Raw genomic sequence first — 17,952 nt, 5'->3', positions numbered from 1 at the left:
TGCCAACAAGAGTGTTTCGATTTTTTATGTGTGTGTGAGACGTGAACTAAAGAGCAATACTATGCCACTACCTCTCTGTTTTGTGCACCATGGCCAAACACAGCACGAAACGTCAGGAAAGAGATTGAAAAATATATCATGAAAAATATATCACATTGTTTCTCCCACAGGGTAATTGACTAATATGTGACAAATGATCATCGTTATGTCAAGTAATGTACCAACAGTTATGTGATTATATGTGTTTATGTGTTTTTTTCTTTCCTCCTCCTTTTTCCTTCCCTCTAGAGACCAAAACAGGTCAGTTTTTTCAGAACAAAAGGGTCTATTCAAACCCTCATAATAAATAGAGTAGCGTATTTTTGCTACTTTAATTTAGGACAATAGGCACACAACCTAGTGAGTTACTTGAATATTTTTTAGTAGGGACTACCTTAGGTCCTGATGAGTAAATAGTAGGGGACTGTTTACGAAACATGTTGGCCAAGTAGGGCGCATTACAGCCCTACTATCACCCCCCTTTTTAATATTTTCAGCTAGAGAAGAGAATATTTTTTTCTACTAGCCAGGAAATTTTAAATTTTTCATTCCTACACATAAGTCCCTACACATCCCTTATCACCCACATTTCCTTCACACCTCACATAGCCTATTCCCAAAAAACTAAGTGCTCCCGCGTAGTTCGTAGGTCGCAGCACGCCCCGCCCGGTAGAGGGACGGGAAGACCCCTATGATGAAGCATGACACTAAGGGATTCTTAGTGTGTGAGGGGTATTTTAAAAACACATAGTGCTTGCCTTTGCCATTGACAAAGAACAGGTTCCCCACCCACTTTTTCTTCGAAAAAAGTAAAAAACTAACCAATCTTTTACTTTATCACATTGATAGAATCCCATCGTTTATATACGTACCTAGGGAGTGTGATTCTATCACCATTACCTCTACACTTCCTTTTGGTTTATTTAAATCTACAAGCTTCTCACCACCCCAGAGGCACAACTGGCTATAAATATTGGACCTCAGACACCAACTCTTAAGTATACTTCTAGACCTGTGGATTCCCTGCGAGGAAAAAGGCCTGCGGTGCTTCTGAGAGGACTACCATTATGGTAGATTCTGCACTGAAGGGCTGCTGCCTTGCTGTGCTCACCTGGTGCTTGCTGGTCTTTTGCTTAGGTGAAAAGGACTGGAACTGCAACTCTGAACCCAGGACCCCTAAATCACTCCAAGGGCTAGTTGGCTGGCCTACTGTTCAGAAGCCTTAGGGACATAACAGGCTTCCAAAACTCTTGAACCCAGCACCTGTCATCTGTGGGTCCTGCCCTCCCAGTCCTGGTACCTTGAAAATGGGCCTGAAGGTGCTCTGCGAGCCTAACTGTAGTCCCCATTGGAACCAATGTGACGTGAAGCCCCACAAAGCCACGCCACACAGCTGACAGCCTCTTCGGAATCGATGCAGAGTGATGCAAAGCCTCGCCACACAGCTGCCAGCTGGATCAGAACTGACACCAAGCAAAGCAAAGCCCTGCCAAGGTTTGCCGTAGAGCTCACTGGAACCAGCGCAAAGAGACATCAAGCCCTGCAAAGCGTTGCCTTGGAACCGACACCAGGCTACATGAGGAGTCACAGATCACAACGTACAGAAAGCACACCAGGATTTGAAGCTACTGTGTTCAGCACACCTACGTGTGTCCTTGCAGCCGGCTTGCACACCATCATGGTTGGCCTGAACTTGTGATTTTGTCCCGGTTTGGCACAACCGATTTTCCACAGTTGGTGCTTTCTACTTTTTGGCGCTATTTTCACTAAAATCATTAAAATTAACTATCTCTTGTTGTACTCATTGTATTTTTGTTGCTTTTATCTTTTTTTTAATTTTTAATATGTACTCTATTTTCTAAACTGGTGTGGGATCCTTTTGTGGTGTGTTTTTAATGGGATACTGTTTGAAGTGTTGCACATATACTTTCCACATTGCTTTTAAGTTAAGCCTGACTGCTTTGTGCCAAGCTACTAGAGGGTTAAGCACAAATACATTTAGGATTGGCTATCTATCTATCTGTCTGTCTGTCTGCCAGCCTGACTGCCTGCCTGCCTACCTATCTATCTCTGTGTATATGTAAAATATATATATATGATGGTCCAGTTGAAGGCAGAGTACCGAACGCGTTTCGAACACTCCTGTGCTCTTGTTCACAGGCAGAGTAAAGATCAGCATATAGCAGTTCAAAAGGAGCCTTATACACAATGCAAGTCCCGCCCATGTGGACCTAAGCCTCCTGGAATGCTGGTACTTGCGGTCCTTTTGTAAAATAAATGCCCAAGTGGGTGCCATGCTAACCCTGATATTTGCTCACAGTGTTCCTCCAGTGGGTTAGTCAGGCTCTGGTCATCTCACCGAGCTGAACAATAATGTTCTGTCAACATGGCCCTCCCGCTCCAAAGTGATTGAAGTTCAAACACCCGGTCTGCTGAACTCATGGCAGGGCATCTCCGCGACCTGAGCCAGGCCGCTAAACATCCACAAACAAAGTTTGGCTTAATGAGGAGATGCCACACAGTGGGAAGTTAATCACCTCTTAATTGCGGAAACACAGCTCTGCGAAAGGACAGTCTCCCCCTTCTTGAAATTCAAAAGCCCAACGCGTTTCCAACACTCATGTGCTCTTGTTCACAGGCAGAGTAAAGATCAGAATACAGCAGTTCAAAGGGAGCCTTATACACAATGCAAGTATCGCCCATGTGGGCGTATGCCTCCTGGCATGCTGGTACTTGTGGTCCTGTTGTAAAATAAATGCCCACGTGGGTGCCGTGCTAACCCGGATAATTGCTCACAGTGTTCCCCCAGTGGGTTAGGCAGGCTCTGGCCATCTCACCGACCTGAACGAGGATGTTCCGTCAACATGGCCCTCCCGCTCCAAAGTGAATGAAGTTCAAAAACCCGGTCTGCTGAACTCACGCAGGGCATCTCCGCGACCTGAGCCAGGCAGCTAAACATCCACAAACAAAGTTTGGCTCAATGAGGAGACGCCACACAGCGGAAAGTTAATCACCTTTTAATTGCTGAAACACATCTCTGCGAAAGGACAATTTCCCCCTTCTTGAAATTCTAAAGCCCAATGTGTTTCGAACACTCCTGTGCTCTTGTTCATGGGCAGAGTAAAGATCAGCATACATGCCCAAGTGGGTGCCGTGCTAATCGCATTTGGCGATGCAGTGCACGCTACAAAATTTGTTTTATTTATTTATTTGTTTACTTACCTGTATTTGGCCGTGTTCCGTAGTTTACTACCCCCTACCCTGCCCATCCCCCGCCCCACGTCACTGCCTTTTGAAGCATTTTGAAGAGAAGGAGCAATAGCAGTCAGAAGAAGGCTTGAGCTGAATGAGGTAGTTTTCCAAATGAAAAGCTGTTACAATGAAGATGTTTTTTTAAAAGATATTTCTTATTGGATGCTGTCAGCATGAAAGTGGATACAATTCGATAGTGTGTTGGATGCCTTAGCAAGGTGTCCTATTATTGGCTGTTGTTTAAAACAAGAAATGTAATACAGACACGGATAGGCTTTTGAATCTACTTGTTCTATTGGGTTGCTAGGTACACTGAGCTAAGAGTGTATTGGGGGTAAGGAGCTAAAGAGACAGAACTTTCTTTTTAAAGTTGAGGAGTTATGACACAATTTAAGTAATGCCAAACTTTAATTTCCAAATCAGGACTATGGACCAAACTGTTGTGCAGCATTTAAATTAAAACAAACTGAAGCTATTTATCGGGTTACGAACATGTGGAGACAGAAACCTCATTTTGACACAGAGGGAAAGAATTAACTGATGCTAATCATTCACAAGTAGAGATCCCGTAGTCGAAAATAAAAGACATGATTTAATTTGCTGCCTTTCTAATAATCATAGAGTGGAAAGTTGAGGAGGTTGCCATTTTATAGTTGATTTCTTTGAGAGTGGTGCATTATTCTTGTGCTTATTTTTTACCAATTTTTACAGTGTCAAAACTATCCAAAAAGAGCTAACACAACAATATAATCTACAAACTCAATTCACTGGTATGTATATAACTTTTTAATTATGTAAACAAATTACATTAGGAATAAAGATGTTTATAGGAGTTTGATTCAAAGGAGTATCACATGGATGTGAAAAAAATATATCAGGTGAACTGTATCTGGCACAGGGTATGTGTTTAGATATTAGTACTGTTGAAAGTTAACATGAGTAAGGGATTTAAAAATTACAATGTTTTAAATGTCTAAGCATCATGTGCAGAACAGACTAGTACTTGTAGTCACATTATTAAATTGGAGTAGTGTAGTCATGAATAAAACAAGAAAATATGCTGTGCCTGTAGATAAACAAAATATTGACACTTAAAATATCCCCATACGATATTATTGTGACCCAAATATTGATGTAAAAAATATCTACTCCTCATACTTATAATGTTAGGTACAACAATATTGGAATAAACCCAAAATATCATTTTTTATTAATTTATAAAATAAATGATTAATTATTAAATGTACTATTCCCACTCCAGTCCGTGCAACAGTATGGAACGTGTTGGATAGTGGAGGGGTAAAAATTACTATTCCCACTCCAATGAGTGCAACATTAGGGAAAGTGTTTGATAGCGGAGGTGTAAAAATTACTATTTCCACTCCAGGGAGTGCAACAGTAGAGAAAGTATCGGATAGCAGAGTGGTAAAATTTACTATGCCCAATTCAGTCAGTGCAACAGTAGGGAACGTTTTGGATAGTGGAGGGATAAGAATTACTATTCTCACACCAGGTAGTGCAACAGTAGGGAAAGTGTTGGATAGCAGAGGGTTAAAAATTACTATTCCCACTCCAGTGAGTGCAACAATAGGGTAAGTGTTGGAAAGCAGAGGCATAAAAAATACTAATCCCACTCCAATGAGTTCAACATTGGGGAAAGTGTCTGATAGCGGAGAGATAAAATGGACTATTCCAACTACAGTGAGTGCAACAGTAGGGAAAGTATTGAGTAGCGGAGGGATAAAATGTACTATTCCCACTCCATTAAGTGCATCAATAGGAAAAGTGTTGGATTGTAGAGGGTTACAATTTATTATTCCCACTCCAGTCAGTCCAAAATTAAAAACAAATAAAATATCATTAACAGAATCATTTTTTAAGTGAATACAAAAACATATCAATATGTTAAAAATAAAAATAAATGTAATATTAAAAAATATATATATTATAAACTTAAATGCATATTACAAATACCTACATATATTATATGAAATACAATAAATAACATAAATTTGAAACAAATAAATATTTGTATTTAGAAATTATTTATTAACAAAACCATTAATTATCACATAAACGTAGTCTATTTACTTCCTACCCTGTACCAACACACAACTCACAACCCACAATGAAGAAAAAAAAGCATTTGCATAATTAACATAATTCATTTTCAATTAAACAAATATTATTAATTAAAAAACAAATTAAAATACATAACATTTAATTTACTTTCCGTCATTTACACCTATAATCCCCACAACCCACACCTAAAATTAAGCTGTAAAAAATGTATTGCCCAATCAAAAATACATTTCAATTAAATTATTAATAGTATTTAACAACTAATTATAAAGTAAGATAAACTAATTTACGCCCCCACCTTTCACCACATAAACCCAAAACTCAATAATTAAATAATGACCCTAACTAATTATCAACTAGTTATTAATTCATTAAAAATAAATTACTTCCAACCCTGTACCCCTAAAAGCCGGACAAACCACAACTAAAATTAATTACACAATTTCCATGTTTAATTGTCAATTAATTAATATTAATTAACAACAAATTATTAATTATTACAAATACATTACCTCCTATCTTTTACCCCTATATACACCACAGCCCACACCTATAATTTACCCCCCAAAAATTAAATATTAATAAATACAAATATTAATTAATTTATTATATTTAAATTCAATCAATCAATCAGGGGCTTGTAAAGCGCACTACTCACCTGTGAGGGTCTCAAGGTGCTGGGGGAGGGGGGATTTCGGGCAGCTCTGGCTTATCCGAAGAGCCAGGTCTTGAGGCTCTTCCTAAATGCTTGCTGTGTGGGGGTTCGCCTGATGCTGAAGGGGAGTTCGTTACAGGTCTTGGACGTGATGTAGGGGAAGGATCTTCCTCCTGTTCTGGTTCTGCAGATGCATGGGATTTCAGCCAAGGCATGCCTGGGAGAGCGGAGGTTCCTCTTGTGGGCGTTGAAAGAGATTCTTTCATTGAGGTATTGGGGTCCTGTGTTGTGGAGAGCTTCGTAGGCATGTGTGAGCAGCTTGAAAATCACTCTTTTCTTGGCGGGGAGACAGTGGAGGTCTTGTTAGTGCTGTGTGATAGGGTCTTGTCGGTGGATGCAGAGGCCCTGGGAGGGAGGGATGTCAGAAGTTTTGCTGGGGGCTTGGTGAATTCTTGTATGATGTTGTAGAGTTCCTTGGAGTTGAGGGAGTTTGAGAGGATTCTTTCCTGGTTAAAGTTTCTCTTTGTGGATTTGATGAGTTGAGTGGTATTCTGGGGTTGATCTTGATCTGGAAGTGGAGGTGTTCCATGGAGGGGAGGAGTCGTTCGAGATGGTGGTTGTGAGTCGGAGGCAGTTCTTGTGTACGATGGCGAGGCCACCTCCACAGTGGTTGCGGCGGTCTTTCCTTTGGATCTTGTACCTGTCAGGGATTGCGGTTGCAATATCGGGTGCGTAGCTGTCATTGGTCCAGGTCTCTGTGAGAAGGCGAAATTGGGAAAGAGGGTGTTGAAGAGGTCCCAGATTTCTACTGCGTGTCTGTGTAGGGAGCGTACTCTGATGGGGATGCAGCTCAGAGGGTTGGGTGTGCTGGTGTCCTGTGGGTTGAAATGGCCTTGGGTGGTGTTTGCATCGATAGCTGGCAGTTGTGGTTTCTTCCTGGGTTGAGTACTTGGAGGATTGCTGACTCGTTGCTGTGAGAGGTCGGAGGACCAGGATCCCTGGAGCTGGTCACAGCAGGTCACGGACTGGCGCAGACAGGCTTGCCTTTGCAGAGCATTCGCACAGCCGCAATTATGTTGTGGTTGGGGGAGGGAGAGCAGCTGGGAGGCAGGAATGGGAACAGGAATGGGGAGGGGCGATGGGGCAGCAGCAGCAGGAAAGGGAGCAAAAAAAAATGGCAAACAGGGAAAAATTGTGAAAAAAGGAATAACAAGACAAATAGACAAACAGGCACAAAGAGAACAGATAGACAAAAAGACACCACAACGACAGAAACTGCACACACGGCGCACAAAGAAGGGCACAGACAGACAAAAGGCAGAAAGACAAAAGGCAGACAGTCAAGGCCGAAAACTACAAAAAGGCTAGCCAAGCAGACCAGCAGAAGAGCAAGGCTCTCCCACTGGATGGACCACCAGGGATGAGGTGCGGGCAGGAGCCTGTGGGTGGGGAGAGTCTCAAACACCTACCTGGAACCAGAGAGGTACTGGGGGGAGTGGCGCAATAACAGAGCTGCACAAGGGGAGAGCAGTTTACCTGACTAGGAGGTCTTGCACCCATCCTATTCTCCTTTAAACCCACATCCCACTGCGGGGCTAAAAAACGCAAAAATGTACTTAAATTAAAATTAATCACTACTAAAAATGTAACACATATATTAAAAAAATAAACAATTCTTATACAAAAAAATACATCACATGCATTTAAAATATATACTAAAATACATAACACTTATAAAAAATCAACATTTTAACAACTATATTTTTGCAAATGATATTCATGACTTCTATATTTTTAAAATCAACATTTCTTACCTTGAAGTCGATATTCTTGACCACAATTTTCTGGCTGTTGATATTTCTGTGTTACAATATTTAAAACTCGATATTATTGAAAGTCGACATTTCCAACTCGATATTTTGAATGAATACCATTAGAATGTGTTTGTCAATGCAGCTTTTAACTTTTATGACAGGTTAGATATGTTTTTCTGGTTGCTGATAGTTATATGTACCATGAGACTCTTGAGTTTACTTAAAGATGCAGAGAACTATATATTTTTGGGAAGATAACCTGAAGGTCTATATCTATTATGAAATCACATATGTATATTTACATGGTGAACTATGTTTCTTAAGGCTGTTGAAAATTTCATGTATATTTTGAGGGTGATGTATTTCTTTAAACATGCTATGTTTAAATTTGAGGAGAGTTAATAGTGCAGAATGTCTCTTGAAAGTTCTTGTTCTAGCTTCACTTGGTGTGTTACTTTTCTTTGCGAAATCCTAAATATATGTTTTAAAGACACATTAAATAATTGCAAAATTATGTAGGTATGCCATTAAGAAAAGGATTTGTGCTGAGAAATGTTGTTTTCAGTTTTAGAAACATACTCATGCATATACACGCTAAGTAACAGAGCAATGTATTCACTTAGAGAGTCATGTATGCAATTATATATCAAGTGTGATATCTAGACGTATTCAGTCACCCAGGAACTACACATGCATTCTTCCAATCACACAGGCACTAATTATGTACTCATTGAACCATGAAGGTAACACCCATGTGTTCATCCTATCACCTAAATCATAGTAATAAAGTCATGTGAACATACAGGCACTAACTATGCAGAAATGAAACCACTGATGTAGTTCCTTCATACTCAGAGAATCAAGCAGGCACTTCATACATTCTGAGAATCACCTAGGCACTATCTATACACTCATTCAATCATCAAGGGGGTATTGTTGCACTTTTTCAGAACCATCAGGTGAATTACATATGTAACCTGTCACATACTGTTTGCAGTGTTTCTCAAAACTTAAATCTGACACATCTGAGTAGAAAAGTATTGAAACACCAAGGGTCCAATTACGATGTCAGTAGGAAAGTCTCCGACCGGTAGGCGGAAGCTTTCTGACCACATTCATAGGCTTTCTGACTCAACCGGTCGGTTTGTGGTCCGACCACCCCATTATGTAGTCGACAGTCAGAACATAAACCGGCCACTCATTACAACGCAGTTCCGACTGGCTCTCGGAGTCTTCCGGCCGGTTCGAACAATACCGTTTTACCCTATGTATGGCATTTTTGACGTAGTGATTGTGATTTTGGGTTACCATAGTCTTTTCATGCTGGCCTTTCTGACATGGAAAGGCTGTCAGAAGGCGACTTTGGGGGACCCTAGAAGAGCCCCCTTGCCTTCATGGTCTATGGTTGGTGGTCGAGGGGGTGCCTAGGGTACACCCTATAAAATCCTGCACTGTTTGGCAGGCTCCATAGGGGGCCTACCACAGAGTGTAGGGTTTTACACACACACCCATTTCTCTATGGGAGCTTATAATATGGCCAGTTTACGGCCGTAACACAAGCTTCAATAGAGAAAAGTGAGTATGTGACCGAACAGAGTTCGGTCGCATCGTAATCAGTCGGTCCCGAGAACAAGACAGTGTCGGTCGGAGGCAACTCTGACCAACACTGTAATAACCCCTTTAATGTACCACTGACACAGTGGTAGAGAGGCACAGAAATAGCTCTTATGTTGTGGTTTTGGATTTACAGTATTGAGACACTGTATGTAATTTTACACTTTGGTTGATTTTTTTTTTTAATTGAGTACATAAGGGATAAAGTGGTCTTTTAGGGTGTAAATGTGAGAAATGAGAAATGATGCTGGTGTGTTGGAGGAGTGGGTGCTATAATATTAGAAGGTAACTACTATGTTAAGTTTTGTGTTTTGGTTTAGTAAGTTGAAATAAGTGCTTGTAGTTATACAGGTAGGTTCATTTGTAGATTTAAAACTGCAACATAACATAAGAACAGTTTTTGTATTATGTGGAAGCAAGTAGAAAAGTAGTTTGTACAATGTCTAGAACAATATCTGCATAATAACAGACAGAATGCCTACAAAAACCTGGAAGAAAAAGGAACAGAAGCAACTACAGTATCTATGCAGAACTGAAGCTCAAAAGGAGCAATATGAAGAAAAAGCGGTGAATGAAAAAATTGCTATTGGTAAGAGGACAAAGCCATTGCTTCGAAAATATACTTTTGCATTGTACTGTGGCAGACGTAGTAAAGGTTTGTGATGATGTGCAGTTTCGTTTCTTTGGACCTGAGCAGGATTCGAGGAAAAATGAAGAGTTGTTTAGAGGAGGAGCTGCAGAACAGGATAGAGATATTACGGTTGATAGTTTTGAAAATGAAATTACAAACTTTAACACAATATGGTCTCTAAAACTAGAGCATGTATGTATATGTTGTTGACGCACTCACTGGAAGATTCAAACACAGACTGTTGACTTGTATTTGAAAAGTGAAAAAGTAAATAATGAAAAATGGCAAAAGTTAACTATGCATTTATTTGTAGATGAATGCTTTGACTTGTCCATACAGCAAGTTATATGTAAGTAGTGTTACAATAAATGAGAAGATAATACAATGAAGCACTCACTACAACTCTATAATACATGCAGTATGATGCCATCCGGGAAAACTGTGGAGCCAAATCTTGAAGTTGAGATTGGACATCTGAAGGGGCTCTCTGCCCTGATGTTGTTGCAGTTGCTATTGAAGTTGAGGGTCCTTCTGCCTTGCGTTGCCTTCTTCTGCTTTTACAATATTGCTATGGTTTGTTTTTAGATGGTAAAGCATGGACGGAGTCCTGCAAGAATATTGTTTATTGTACCCCTTGACAATGCTCAAGATAGATAAATGGGCGTGCTCTTCTTATTTTTTTTTTAAAGTGTATTATCCAATGATATTCTTTAATTTCTCGGAGACATGATTTTCTTTTTTTTTTTAAATGTGTGCTTTTGTGAAGTTTTTAAATGTTTTTATTCTTTTTTATGGTATCATCATCATGGAGGAATTCAAAAAATGTGCTATGAGAAATGTGTAAAAAATATAATAGGGGATACAAAACATTGCATGGATGATCCATGCAATACGTGGCCATTTTTTAAAACTCTGGAGTAATATCTGTTATAGTAGTCTGCACCTCTGGAGGGACTTTCTGGCCGGGTATTGTTGCTGTTGCCACTGATGTAGATGATCCTCCAGCTTCCCTCTGGTAGATCACCAGTTGGAGACGTTTTCTATGATAGGTTTTAAGATAATATAAGATGGACGTCGTCCCACATGAATACTTTTTGTTCGGATCTCTAGAGAGGGTCTTGTCACACATCGTGCATTGCACTCATTTTGCAGCAATTTTTGATTCCCCATGAGTTTGGGTAACAATGAATAGTTTGATGTTTGATTTGAAGATGTTGAAAGTTATTTTTTTAAACTGTTGTTTTTTAGGAATATGTTGTAAAAATAAAGTTAAACCAATATATTTCTAAACAGCTTGACTCAAGCTTTGTACAAACTATATTTACATATCTGTTTTACACTTTGTCATTTGAATTTGTGACTTCTGATGTCATTGCAACCTCTGGTGTGGCTGTGATGAAGGAACATACGTTTTTGATGTAGTTATTTTCACAAATGAATGCAAAGGGGAAAGTTAAATTATCTTACTATCTTACTAAATAGCTACACTGAAACTTTATGCGAAATATATATATATGTGTTTTGCACTTTGTCAAAAACACCCGGTATTTGCAGAGTGTCCTTGGCAATTGCACTCATAGAATCACACAGGCAGTGCCTGTGCCATCATCAAGGATGTCCTTTCTCCACCACTGTGCAAATGCCCCTCCTGGCACACTAGTAGTTGGGGGATGAAGCCACCTTTACTATTGAGGATCGTTGGGGCCCAACTCCCCCTCCTGTTACCTCTAGCAAGTCCCACAAAGTGAGTTTGCTAAAAGGTCTTCGAAGGCCATGCCCCCTTTCTCATCCACTCTACAAATGCATCTCCTGGCACACTACTGGTCGGGGAGTGAAGTTCTTTTTGATGCTAACTGACCTTGGAGACCAAGATGGCCTCCTTTCTGTAAGTCCTACACAGCAGTATTGCTGAGAGCTGGTCAAAGAGCTGCCCCCTTTCCCCACCACTCTGTAAACACCATTGCTACTTAAAAAACATAGAAATTCACTGAATAAAAACAAAGGTTACAGGGTCATTATAGTTAGGATATATAATTTGAAAAGCCTTAGAAATCGACTAAAAAGGGGGGTGGTGGGATGAGGAGCACTGGGGTAGGAGGGTTCGTAGGGGGGGCACTTAGGTGGGGTAAAAAGGGGATAAAATCCACAGTAACAAAAAGGAAAAATGTTTACAAAGTTGTGATGCAGCCTCGAAGTTGGTGTTTGCTACAAGTTAATGCAACATACCTGATATGGTATTTATCCTGGTTTTTGTTGGTCTATAATGGCATCCAAAGGGATTAAATTTGTCTTTAAACGTCTCAGGCCTCAGTAATTTTAATAAGAGGAAGAGGGTATCTGCTGAACTTTGAATTATTCAACCGGATTTGTTATGCCTCCAGGAGAACCACAGACCCTGGAGTAAACGGTATATGTTAAAAGAGTTAGGGTTCTCACTCGTTGTGGCTTTTCAGCAAACTTCAATGAATTGTGGAGTTGCAATTTTTAGCAAAATCAAATGTGCAGACAACGGTCGATGTCTGGCGGATAAGCTAGGCCATTGGGCTATAGCTGAGTGTGGGTTTGGGTGTAGTAAATACACAGCGTGTACTATTTACAAGTGCAACGTCGAAGAGGCAGCAGTCTTGGAGGATTTAAACCTAGAACTCGCATCCTGGGAAACTCCGTTGATTGTCGGTGGGGATATAAATATTAATCTAACTACTCAGGATATGCAGGAGGGACCACGAGGATATAAGGGACGCAAACCACTGGTCTTTAAGGCCCTACTTAACTTTTTGAATGACCATGGTTTGGCTGATGCATGGGGTAATTTATACCCTATGGATCCGGGGTACACGTTTTAGTCCTTTCCCCATAACAAATAGGTATGGTTGGATTATTTATTTTTATCCACCGCTTCCTAAGTCGGGGCCTTAGCCCAAATATTTCCAACCATGCCCCAATTGTTTTAGAAGTCACAGCAATAGGTTTTAATTTTAAACCTAGAGGTTTTTCTTTTGACTGGAAACTCTGTTTAGACGATGATTTTAGAGAGCATATGTCTAGCTGGATCAAGGAATTCTTTCATAATAATAGACAATCCGCCCATCTAGCAAATATTTGGGATGCCTTCTAGGCCTGTTTCATGGGCGAAGTATTAGGCATTGGTCTATCTCATCAAAAAAAGATTAAATTAGAGATGCAAAAATGATATTCAGATTTAAGAGTGGCAGAGGAAAAACTGACTCAGGGGATATTACAACGAGGGAATATTTCGGATCTGGAGAATATAACTGCTAGATGTTTGGCTAAAATCAATGGGGTGTGGAACATGGAGAATGCGAGAAAGTATTTGGATAATAAAAGGCAATGCCATGAGTATGCGGAAGCAGTTGGTAGGTGCTCGCATTACGGCTGCGCATGAAAGAAGCCTCCCGTTGTATTTTGGTGTTTAAGGATAATTTAGGTGCACTGTGTCATGATCCTTAAGGGATTTTGGCAATTTTGCCCCAGTTTTATACGGAACTTTATACACATCAGGAAGTGGTGAATGTGGGCAATAATATTTTTATGGGGGGGTATACCACAGCTAGACCCAAGTGAGGCGGAACAATGGATAATCCAATTTCTATGGAAGAGTTAGAAACAGCAGTTAATAGCCTGGCAATGGGGAAAGCTGCGGAACCCGATAATTTTCCGGGTGAGATTTATAAGATATTTTTTAATCAGATTAAGGGTGAAATGCTGGCCACTTTTAGGGCTGCAGAGGAAGGGCAAGCTCCCAAATCATGGGAGGAAGCTACTATTGTGGTCTTCAGCAAGAAGTGTAAAGACCCGGAATTGTCTGGATCGTACCATCCGATTTGTTTGTTGAACTGTGATGGCAAAATATATTCAAAAACTTTAGCTAACCGTTTTTCAAAGATTATTAGTCCACTAGTCTCATCAAATCAGCATGGGTTTATACCTGCTCGCAGGACAGTTACTCACGTGAATAAGGTGGTTACGCTCTTTGATAAAGCCCATGCTGAGAAACGGGAACTAGGGTTAATCATATTGGCTGCTGAAAAATAATTTGACCTTGTGGAGTGGGATTATTTGTGGAATTTGATGTATCGGGCGGGCTTTGGGAAGGGGTTTATGACTGCCTTACAGGTATTGTACAGTTCACCGGTTGTCAAGATCGCTGTAATGGGCTTGGTATCAGAGCCAGTGAAAATCACTAGTGGAACTCGGTAAGGATGCCGTTGCTCGCCATTGTTGTTTGTATATATAAATCTGCTTTCTGAAATGCTGGGAAACAATCCTTTGATCAAACCTTTTTTGGTACATGATATTCCACACTCCGTTTTCGCCTATGCGGATGACATAACTGTTGCGACTGTCGACCGATCTTCTGCACTTAAAGAGATTGAACACTTAGCAACTGAATTTGGTCAGGTATCCGGTTATAAACTTAATGTCACCAAAACACAAATGTTATGCACTGGTAATATTGTGTTGAATGATGCTAGATCGGTACAGGAAGTCATATATTTGGGCATTAAAATTAGAACATCGATGTTAGAACAGGTTGATGCCAACTGGGCGGCCTTAATGCATAGCACAAGGGAGTCATTAGAGGGATGGGGGCGATTATATTTTACATTCGAAGGGAGAGGTAATATTATAAAGATTAATATTCTACCAAGGGTGCTATATTTATTTAGATATATTCCCCTGGAAGTGTCGCGGGCCCATCTACAGCACTTACAATCCCTGTGTGCTAAATTAATCTGGGCTCCAGGCAAACCCAGGCGGGCTACAAGATTCATGACATTACCAATTGAGAGAGGAGGCTGGCAATATCAGATTTTACACTTCATTACTATGTTTGCTTTCTGTTAAAGATGCGAGTATTACTGACTGGGGAGGACGTTAGTAACCATGCAGAGGCTCCTTCGATATTTCAGTTGATGTTGGGGTCTGAGGCAAGACAATGGCTGTTTAAGGAAATCAATGGCAGTTACTTTAAAAGGACAAGGTTTAAAGTACTGGAAGCTGCTTTTAGAGTTTGGCGGCAAATGCGTAAACTATTTTTGTTGAAAGGGCTAACTTATTATACGCCCACGAATGCTTTGAAGATTCTTCCTCCCATTTTTGGGGATAGGGTGGCACTCGGGTGGAGGATTAAGGGTATTTTCCAGATAGGAGATTTTTTTGGAGCTGGGGGATTGGTACCGACAGACGAAGATCTATCAAGACAATATAACCTGCCTAAATCCCAATTTTTTAAATTTCAAATCTATTGGTTGAGGCTCTAAGGCGGCAGAAGAAAATTGGGGTGCTTTATAAAGTGATATTATCTTCTGAAAAGGATGACGTGGCGAAACGTAATGCCCAATGGTCTAATATTTTGGGGGAACACAATATATTTATAGAGAATGCCATTGTTAAATCTAGGGAAACTCTCCTATCTGCTCATTTTAAAGCACCATTTTTTAAAACTGTTTTTAACTTGTATTACACTACTGCACGTATGCTCAAATGGGGGGGCGGGTATGATGGCAAATGTTTTCGATGCAAGGGGGATAATGCGGACAGTCTACATATTTTTTTTAGTTGTAGTAAATTGTCTAGGTATAGGATAGATATCGAAAAAAAAATGTTTTTGATTGCTGGGTTCCCGATTAAAATTATTACTAGGGATTGGGCAAGATCTAGAAAAGGGGACCCCTATGTTTAAACATTGTTTTTTGATTTTTATCGCTATGACTGTCGCTCGATTATGAATTGCTTCCGATTGGCTCCAACCCGAGTCCCCTTCGTTTGCGCGCTGGCGCGCCAAAATGTATAATTTATTTAGCTTAGAATTTAGTTTGTATTCGGCAAAGGGGGCAAGGAAACGGAAGATTGATTTGTGTATTTGGGGGCATTTTGTGATTATATGAACGAATGGAACAATTTTGCAGCAATGTTTGTTTTTGATACTGTGGAGCAATAAAATAACATTTAAAAATTAAAAATCGACTTACTATAACATCCCTGTAACCTGTGTTTTTTTAAGTTTGGAAAGTTATAGTAGGGTGTGAGTGGGTGCCTCAGATATTCTGTGGATGATGTCATCAGTGATGTAATTTGAGGTGTCATTGGTGATGTCATCAGTGATTTCTCTTGTTTATACGAGTGAAATGTCAGCCTAACTATAACGTCTCTGTTACCTTTGGTTTCTTCAGTGAAGATACATACACATATTCAGACACACACACACACACACAAGCACACACACAGGATGTGTGCCCACCAGTGCATCAGCTGCTGCTGTGTGCAAAGGACACATGTAGTGCAGCGTACGCAGAGGTACACTTGCTTTCAGAGCACTCGATGCAAGGAGTAACCCTTCCCTGGCTTGCTGCCTGGTGCCAACATGCAGGGAAAGTGGTGCTGCATCCAAAAAAATTTGCCTGACCATCTCTGCCTTGCCAAAAATAAGACAGGGCTGCACTCCCATCCATCAGTGTCACCCACAGCCTCTGCCTCTTAGAACTAGAAGAGAGTTGGATTGAGATGGGAAAGGAAAGGAAACAGGAGGACAGAGACAAGTCAGGAAAGGAAAACAAAAAAGTACATAAACGTCACAGAAAACACACACAGAAATGTATATGAACACAAAGAAAATTAGAAAGTAATAAAATAAATAAAAGGTATGAATGATTAAGAGAAGTGATCAGATGGGGTGGATTGGATGGCAATGAAGCAATTCAGAGTCAAGAGAAAAAATTGCAGGAGCAGGCTAGCTAAAACAAAATAGCTATAGGCTTGCACACCGCGAGGTGCAGTTTGCACTGATTATTCAGCGCTGAACTCACAATCAGCTGTAAATTGTAGAGCGAGCTGCGTGACATGCATTTTCCGACTTTTCTCCAAACACAGTGGAATCTCGTAGAGTTTTTATGTAACACCACGGAATCCCACGGAGTGAAATTCTGCAAGTTCCACCCAGGCCTACTCTTACCCTGCCTGAGCATGTAGGAGGATAATTTGCAGTAGCTCTCCAGTTCGTCCCAGTCAGTGCTCAGACTTTAAGAGGAGTGATTAAGGTATGAAATTCCACCCAGAAGCTGACCTCAATAGGCAGAGATGAATCTTGTGAACTCAACTGAATATACAGGGTGGGAGCTGTGCCTCTCTTGCTGCCATGCAGTGACAAATCCTGCATCACACGTCTGTGTGAAATGCATGTAAATGTTCTGCACCCTTCAAAGGGAGCAAACAGGATGCTAGAACAATTCTTGTGTATCGCTTGTTTGGTTGCTGAATTACCTTGCACTTGTCCTACCCGACTTCTGGCTCTGTGTTTGTTGTAGGTGCAGTGCCTTCTTCAAACTGTATCTTAGTATTAAATGTGGGAGGACACTAGAATAACCATAGTACACTCCCCCCCCACACACACCCCGGGTCCTCAGATCCCAAGTTTAGTGTGGTTGAAGACTTTCATCATCTTTAAAATTCCCTGACACTTTGGACCTATTCCATTAAAGCAAACAGAGACTACTGCAAAACTAGGAAGGATAAGGGTCTGATAACCTGATTAATCCTCGGGCCAGAGAGGGACTAAGAGTGTCTTGGGTGTCCACCACCATAGGTGGTGAACTTGTAAAATGAGATTAGGTGGACAGAACCTGCTGCAATTGGCATCTGTGATCTGTGAGAAGTACCTCAAAAGGCTGAACTCCCTTCTACCTGAAAACCATACACAGACAAATCTCCAAGGACCATAAGGCTGATCCACTGGGTGGCTTCAAGAACATAAAAATGCTGGAAAGGACATTGCTGTGAAGTATCTGTGCTGACCAGTTGCAACTGGAACAGGTCTGGGCTTTGCTGCTGCCCTCTGCCTGATT

The sequence above is a fragment of the Lissotriton helveticus genome, chromosome 4_1, assembly GCF_964261635.1.
Source record: "Lissotriton helveticus chromosome 4_1, aLisHel1.1, whole genome shotgun sequence".
Classification (NCBI taxonomy): Eukaryota; Metazoa; Chordata; class Amphibia; order Caudata; family Salamandridae; genus Lissotriton; species Lissotriton helveticus.
Note: the sequence above shows the minus strand (reverse complement) of the source record.